Source organism: Lygodium microphyllum, chromosome 9 (assembly GCF_053477565.2).
Source record: "Lygodium microphyllum isolate KBCC chromosome 9, Lygodium_microphyllum_v1.1.10, whole genome shotgun sequence".
Lineage (NCBI taxonomy): Eukaryota > Viridiplantae > Streptophyta > Polypodiopsida > Schizaeales > Lygodiaceae > Lygodium > Lygodium microphyllum.
In genome coordinates, this window is record NC_141143.1 from 70,964,694 (window position 1) to 70,973,536 (window position 8,843).

Genomic DNA, 8,843 nt, shown 5'->3' on the forward strand with positions numbered 1-8,843 from the left:
TCACTAATGTGTTACTAACCGTTTTAGCTTTATTAAGAATGCATGCTCTCATTAATCATAAATCTCATGAGAGAGAGAGAGAGAGAGAGAGAGAGAGAGAGAGAGAGAGAGAGAGAGAGAGAGAGAGAGAGAGAGAGAGAGAGAGAGAGAATGTGTGTGTGTGTGTGTGTGTGTGTGTGTGTGTGTGTGTGTGTGTGTGTGTGTGTGTGTGTGTGTGTGTGTGTGTGTTGGGGGGAACAAACACCATCACTTTAGAGAAGCCCTAATGACCCATGCTTGTAGGGGTTCTAGTGCAAAGCGCTAATATATCATACTAGGCTTTACACTTGGGCTTGTAATTGTGAGGTTGTTGTCAATCCTTGCTAGGTGCATCACTTGGTTGGACAACTTAGTATATTTGTGTAGATTCCCACTTAAATAGGTTGATCCCTCTTCCTTAGTAGTCTCACAAAGAAGAAAGGTCTCAATGTGACCAAGCTCTATTGTTCATTCAAATTGTGTGCCTTCTTATTTACACATGCCAACATGGTCTTTTCTAGTTGATCTCTCCCCTAATATATTTGGAGGGGAGGCACCTCCTCTCATTTGTGTTTAGATGTATATACTTTAGCATGGAAAGAACCACAGTAGCTTACCTTTGGTAGATAACAAAACATAGCCAAAAATATTATCAAATAAAATATAAACAATATAGCTTGCCCTTGGAAGGCCAATATATATATATATATAATTTACAATGTTTTTAAGATAGCAACAATTGTAAATTCTCTCCCAAAGCTATAATCAAGATTCAATACATTGATTGGCATACAAGTTGCTTGGGAGTCATATAAGAAAATTTCTAAAAAATGTTTGCTAGAATAGAAGCTTGAATCATAAACATCCTATCAAGAATGAAAAAAAAAGTCACTATTCTTTTGAGAACATCCTTCTATCACTTCATCTCTTCTTTTTAACTTGGAAAAAATGTTAGATTCCTAACTAGTCATCTTCTCATTGCCTTTTTGTTTCTTCCTAACTAGTTGTTGGATCTCCCAGAGACCTTTTTGGTTTACTATTACATTTTGGGAGATGTACAATTACCACCTTCTAGTGTTGCAAAGTTAAAATGAAATAAAAGCCCACTAGTTTATGTTGTTAGGTGACAAAAGAACAACACCATGCATTGGAAATAAAAGATTATTGGCTTTCACCCGTTAAGGTATTAGGTCTTAAAGGAAAATATAAGATTGATTAATAAAGTGCTCCAAGAATAGTGAATGAAAGCAATCCTTCAAGTGTATAGAAGAAAACTTGGAATGATGGAAGTTGGGCATAGTGATTCAAGTGATTCTTGAGATAAAAGAAATAAATGAGAGTAATGATACCAAGATGAATATAGAAGGTTGTGAGAATGTGAAGCAAATGCAATGTGAAGATTTTAAGGGAGAAGTGTAGAACTAGAAGGAGTGACTTGTAAGAGAGGAAGTTAATTAATTATTCAAGTATAGAAGAAAACTTGGAATGATGGAAATAAGCCATAATGATATCGTGTCATGTGGATGAAAGTCCAGTGATTGAAAACTCTAAAGAAAAACATTAGTGAAAGTCTTTGAGATGTGTACCTATGGGATTGGATTTACTTGAGTTTATGTTGAACACATACGTTCAGTGAATATGTATCATAAATAATAAGTTAGTTTTACACCTTAGTTTAGAGAGAATTGTCGAATGCCATTAAGTTGATAGTTGAAACTACATCACAATGTAAATGTCAAGTAGGGCTATCCCCATGATTTTTGATGGATTTTATAGGCTACATAGGTGCCTTTAGGACTGGGTGTTAAACAAGGGAAATATCACTTAATTTTACACGACACATAGGAAGAAAAAGTAGGGAGAAAGTAAAAGATAAGAGGCAGAAGCTTCTCTTGGGTGGTTCCAGCTTGATGTATGAGGTTTCTCACTTGTAGACTAATCAAAATAGGGATTTTATGTAGGATGCTATTGCTATTCATAGAGTTCTCTATGTGATTTATCTCTTACCTATGTCTAAAGGTTGCTCTTAATTGTCTCGAATCAAGGGATTTCATGGACTGTTTTGATGTATATTGCTCTACTATTGTAGTATGATGGAAGATTAATGTTTTGGGCTTAAAGAAAATTTTGAACTTAGAATACGGATCTACATGTTTGTATGTGCTACATAAGTTCAATGCTATTCTTGTAAATGTACAAGACTATCATCTTGCCCATTCATGCATCTAGCATCTAGGGCTTCCTATTAAGATCATTTGGTTTTTCTTTTGCCATTTTCTAGCATTTTGAGACAAAACAAAGATGTATGGTTTATCAAACAATAATTTTTTTCACCACAAAATTAAAAAATTTCACTATGCTTTATCAGTTGTATGATGCATGCTAGCTTATTGTTCGACAAAAACGGCAAGCTAACTAGCTAGTTACCTCGATAATAACCAACTACCTTGATAACTGACTACTCATTTTACTTAATCGTTGAGTTTTCAATTGACATGGCAAATTTAATAATTACACCATCATGCACAAATACAATATAAGACATTCAAGACACAATTAAAAGCAAAGGTTTTTCATTACATGTCAAAGTTTACAAAGTACATTGTATTGCATTGTATATTATAAAAACTCTAGGCCCTTGGTATCACTAATATCTCTCCCCTCTTATCCTTCTAACCAACTGCATGTCTCTCTACATGATGGTCACCTACTTGGCATGAATTGTGTACACATATGTATCCTTGAAAATGATGACAAGGTATACTTTTGCAACTTCCTGGATAGCCTCCATTGAAATCCCTTAAATACCATATTAGAGAATTTGGGAATTTACCAAGTCCCAATTTCAAATTAGTGATAAATATTTAACCACATGGTTAAATCTTGATCCATATTTGAAAGTGGGATTTTGGAAGGTAGTGTATATAGAATTTAGGGTAGACTCCACCTTTAAGTAAGGCAACAAGATTTGACCATGTGGTCAAATAATAAAGGTATTGGGGATCCCAAAATGCATGGAAATTCCCAAATTCCCTAATATAGTGTGTGTTCTTATATGCAGATTAGATATCTGTAAGGCTAAATGATTTTCTTCACGAAGCATGCAAAGGGCACTTTCTTAATCGGCAAGTTTGTGCTCTTCTCATACTTATGGATTTCCATCAGGGCTGCCTTGTGATAGTACTTCCTCCACTTCAACCTTTGCCCTAGGACTCTCGTCCATCATGACTTTGTTATGGTTTTTGCCCTTGTGCTTGTTGGGGCTGAGATTAGGGCTCAAGTGTGGGTTACTTGATGCGGAGGGGCTAGTTTTGGAGGGGGAAAGCAGGGTACTAGAGGAGGAGGAGGAGGAGGAGGAGGAGGAGGAGGAGGAGGAGGAGGAGGAGGAGGAGGAGGAGGAGGAGGAGGAGGAGGAGGAGGAGGAGGAGGAGGAAGAAGTACTCTTGCTCACTTTTTTAGTAGCTTGGGGCATCGCATGGGGTCCTTGACACCTATTGTGCACCCCTCAATTGCATTTGCACTAGCCTTGGGCCAATCAATCTTGTTTTGGGACCTATTGATATTGTCGTCACAATGTTGCCCTCATCATCATTGCTTTCACCTTCTTCATTTGTAGAAGTGTCATCCTCATTGCTCTTTGGCTAGTTGTTGTCACCTTCCACATCCTCAAGTATTTCTCTCTCTTAAAAATGGTATTATTGCTCATGAGCTCTTTTCAAAGTCTCCAAGGTCGATTTAGGGATTGTCTTCGAGCCTTTGGATGGTGAGAGGTGAGAGGGGGAGAAGGGACTATGAGATGATGAGGTTGCACTTCTATTGGAGTCATCCCACTAGCTAAAATTAGGGATCTCTTTGCCTTGCCATGGTGGACAAGTAATTACTTGCCCTTGGACTTGGTGTGGTAGTGGATGTCATCATGCAGATTGCTTGGTGTGGGCCATGAGATGGATTAGAAGAGGAGAAGAGAAGACTAAAATACAAGCATGAAATAATAAATGAACTAAAAGAGCTCTATTTATATGAAACCTAGAATTAGGGTTTAAGGGGGGTTCAAATGCAGTTTTACATATGTGCCCATTTTTCCCTTCCCTTTGCCTTGTCATGTGCCATGCTACATGTATATTCACTAGAGATGTATTTCGCCACTTTTTCTTAGTATGCGCTTGGATTTCTTTTGTGAGAGATTTAGCTAGTGTAGTAGCCTTAGCATTCTCCAATGTGATGGAGCGATTGAATATACATTTATAAAGTCAATCAAACATTTCTAAGAGGTAATTTTTCTTGATGTGTGTGCACCATGAGCTCGATAATAAGACTTCTCCATACCATGGGTGCTCCACATTTTCAGAGACCCATACTTCTCCAAAAAATATGATATGTGAGCATATAATATATGCTATAAAGGTATAGAGCATTGACATTAAATTTGGAATGTCAAATTATACAAATATAGAAAAAAATGAAAGTACTAGACTTGAATGCATACCATATAGTGGGTGATGTTGGTTTCTTCCCATGCATTGACAACTAGCTATGTAAAATCATTGATCATGGTATAAAATTTAACTTGAGTGGAACAATCTATTCACAATTTTAGCATTATACACACTAGGTTATCAAAAGAACACCAAACTCTCACCCATTGATTGTTCTTAAGACTAGGATCTCTTTTCAAATATGTACTATATTTGTACAAATCTTTCCACAACTCCCACTTTTACTTGGATAAGGATTGTTTTTTCTCATGCAAAATGGATGAGGCAATGATATTGACGCCTTAATATCACAATTAAGCATACACTTTAGAGCATTGAGATCACCGCCCAAGTGCCAATTAACATTAAATTATCTCACTCCTTCCATATAGAAATTCTCACTACTTGTTTGTCTAGAAATTACATCCCTATATTGAGTATGAGAGAACTTTATGGGTCTCCTTAAGCACTTCAGCTCCTGCTACTAGCCACCAAATTTCCTTTACCAACTTCACACTAAATGGTTGGGCAAACATGCTATCTTTTGCATAGACCATGGCATAATTCATCAATGTAAGGCCCACTCTCTCCACCTTGCATCCCTTTATGATTTGGTATTCATCAAGCTTGATAACAAACTCTAATATTGAAACAAAACCTGGCAATTATAGTTGGTACAAACTTACTAGAAACAAGTGTCTTATATTGAATTTGTAATGTTATATTAGGATAAGTCAATACCTTGCGAGCATTGCACCTTGTAGAAATGAGCCATGGCACATTGCAGCTTAATTAGGTCAATAAAAATATTGCTGATGTTTTTATAATCATAAGAAAACTTTCCAGCTTTAGTTCCCTCCACTTCCATTTTGTCAGTGATTAAAAAAATATTCTCCTATTGAATCAACAATGGATATTTTATGTGCTTATCTTATAGCTCTAAATCGAAATGGAAGAGACAAAATCATGTGCTTTATTTTACTATGAGCCAAAGAATTTTCTATCATAGTATAAATGGTCTCATACCCTTGTCGACTAACCCCGATTGTATCCATACTATTTGAACTTCTTTTATGGATAAACTATTAAGAACATTCGTGAGAACCTCATTTAAAGCAACAAGGTGGAGGGGTCCATGTCAAGGGTCTCTCAAAATTCCAACCAAATGCTTGCATTTAAATAATACCTTTAGAAGTTCCATCTATTGATCCTCCCCTTGGCCTCCACAAACCTTAATCCTTAAACACAAGCTTCTGCAATATTCTTATCCTTCTCTATTTGTTCCAAATCTCATTTTAATGAAGCATTATCCTCCTCCAAGTTTGAATTTATTTGTGTATCCTTTGCTATCTCTTGTTGCTTATCTTCACACTTCTTCAGTTATTATTCAAGCTTCTACACTATGATTTCTTGATCTTGTAGGGCTTTTAACAACACATTTAAAGAACCCTAGGATTGTAACAAAGATTGATGAGTACTATATTGCATTGATTGATAATATCGATGCATATGAGTGTTTTCATCTAAGTGTTTGCATTAACCTAGTAGATTATTTTCACCATTCCCAACAAAAGTGAGCAATGAAGAAGTGGAATTGAAAGGTGGATTTAGCGTGGTACTAGGGTCATTAGGATACAAGAAACCATCTCCTAAATATCAATATTTGTCTTTCCCTCTAAATGATATTGGGAAGTAGTTTTTGCATCTAGGCCATGCTTGCTATAAGGAGACTTTGTAATTGCATACTCTTCATCTACATGAACATGCAATCCAACTTGCTTTTACAATTGCTTATGTCCCCAAGTGGTTCCATTAGGAAATGCAAGGCAGGAGAGAAAATGGAGTAGATTAAGTTTTAGTATAATATTGATTTGAAAGGGTTAGAGGACAAAAGAGAGCATGAAAAATGCTTAGATGCATATATAATATGGTTAGGTGTGCTACTAGAGATAGAAAATACTATATTTTAAGAGGGGAGGGAAAAAGTCACTTTTTGGATCATAATTAGCTCCCCTGTTGATGTGGCACTTAGTAGGAGTAGTGGAGCATAAAGTGGGTATGTAACTACCTTTGTGGGGTCTTCAAGTACCATATGTGTGGGTGTTAAAAAATATAAATTGATTTGGAGAGCCTTTATTACAAAAAAGTGTATATAAATTGAGTATTTCAACTTACAATATGATTGGGTGCCTTTTGAGAAAAAGAAACCTATTTTTTGTGAAAATTTTTAAAAAGTCATGTAAATTTGAGTTGCTAATGTGGCAAATTTAGAAGAGTGGTAGTCCCATCTTGGAGGAAGAATGGATTCGGGGGAATTCTATGTAAAAAAGTATATAGAAAATGAGTACTTCAACATGTAATATATTGGGTACCTTTTGAGGAAAAGAAATCCACTTTTTGTGATTTTTTTAAAAAGTCACTTTTTGGGACAAAAATAAATTTGAGTTGTTGATGTGTCACTTTTGGAAGAGTGGTGGTCCCAACTTGTCGGATGAAAAGGGCTAGTTACTACTAGGATGAAAAGAAAGGTCGACTCCCTCCTTTCTAGGTAGGGTCCATCACAAAAAGTGGATGGATCCTAGGAATTTAGGGGCCCAAGGGACAAAAAGGCTTGCAATGATGACTAGTAAATAGAGACTAATCTAAGATTAAAGATTCATAATCAATTTCTTATAAGGCACTTTTTGAGTCCATAAGCACCCTAATGAAAGACCACAAGTAAAAGCTAAAACTATGAGGCCTTGGACCCTTTCATGTTCATGCAAGTAGTAGGACATGGTATGTCAAGCTCAAAATGTTGGATAGCTAGTCCATTGGCCATTTTAATGTAACAAAATTAAAAAATATTATATGTTGGGATACTTTTTCCATGAATCACCCATAGCAAATAATGGAAGTCCCCTACTGTGGATAGAACAGACCTTCTATGAATAGTTTGAGCAACAAGAGTAACCCATTCATGCACCACCCTTCTAATTGAATCCAGTTGGCTCCATCATAAATGTTCAAGTAGTCACCCTTGGTAGTTTAGAAATGAAGATGAACCCCTGATTTCGACCGCTTATCTCCTTATCCACCTTATTGCAGTTTAGTGAATTTTGACTAATGCACTTATCGATGAAGAGTCAAATCATACAATACTTTCTTATTGTTGTTGGGATAGCTTAGGCCAGTTGTAGCTTCAATCCACACATGCCAAATTGAATCCCTACAAAGGACTGACTTAGTCATTACTGGGAAAATGTAAATTGATTATAATAATTGACATTGAAAGCCTCCCAATCCTCTTCTATGTTCTTCCAAATTTTGAGGGAAGTGGCATTGAGATTCTATTGGGATGGACATTTAAGATCTTAATTGATTGTAATGTCAACTATGTTGATAAGTGTATGTATCTACAATTGGAAAATGCTTGCCTAATCATGACCTTTAATTCCAAAGAGGTGAAGAATGCACCTACTTAGATTATCCTTATGTCTCAGTCTAACTTTGCACCTAAAATCACCATAGTTTTGTCTCACTTGTTACATGATCAAGCCTATAAAAAGCCACTTGCCTACTCCAACAATTAGTGGAAGTGGTAGCTCAAAAAGTCCTCTTGCCCTCTTGCAAGCCAGGGAAATAGAAGTAAAGACATGTCCATAGACATTTCTAGACTTGTCCTAAACCCCACACAATAGATTATTGGGTTCCAAGGGTGCTTCTTGAAGCACAAGGGTATTATAATGGCTACCGCAAGCTCTAGCCACCAAAATAATCTATGGTTGCATGTATGGATCCTTATTATACTCACACCACTACTCCAATGGCATCTCATACGTCAACCAAACCAGCCCCTATTGAAACTTCTCACATCACTCCTACTTTAAAAACAGAATCATTGGCTCCTTTGCCCTTGTTGGCAACTTCTTCTTTACTTACCAATTTCCCAATCAACATGATCTCTCAATTCTCTAAATTGGACACTCTAAGCAACACAAACCTACCTCCACAAGAGGAGCTTTGTGACCTATACCAAGTTCCCCTATATTGAGTGAGAAATTTTCAACCTTCTCCATTGGACACATTGACAAAACCTTGTCGATACCAATCCCTCTATAAAATGGTGGAAGAATTATCCACCAAGTAAGAAAGCCCCCATTTGAATTATCCACCCATATAGGAAAGCAGCATGATGAAGATGCTATTGCAACTCTCTTGAAAGTTGTAAAGAAGGTGTTCCCAACCCTTGTAGCTACTCTTACGATACCCCTAATTCAACCTTGGAAAGCACCATTCACTCTTGTTTGGATGAAGATAAAAGAAATAAAAAAGAAGGCAACACTAGTCAGGCATCTACTCCAACAACCC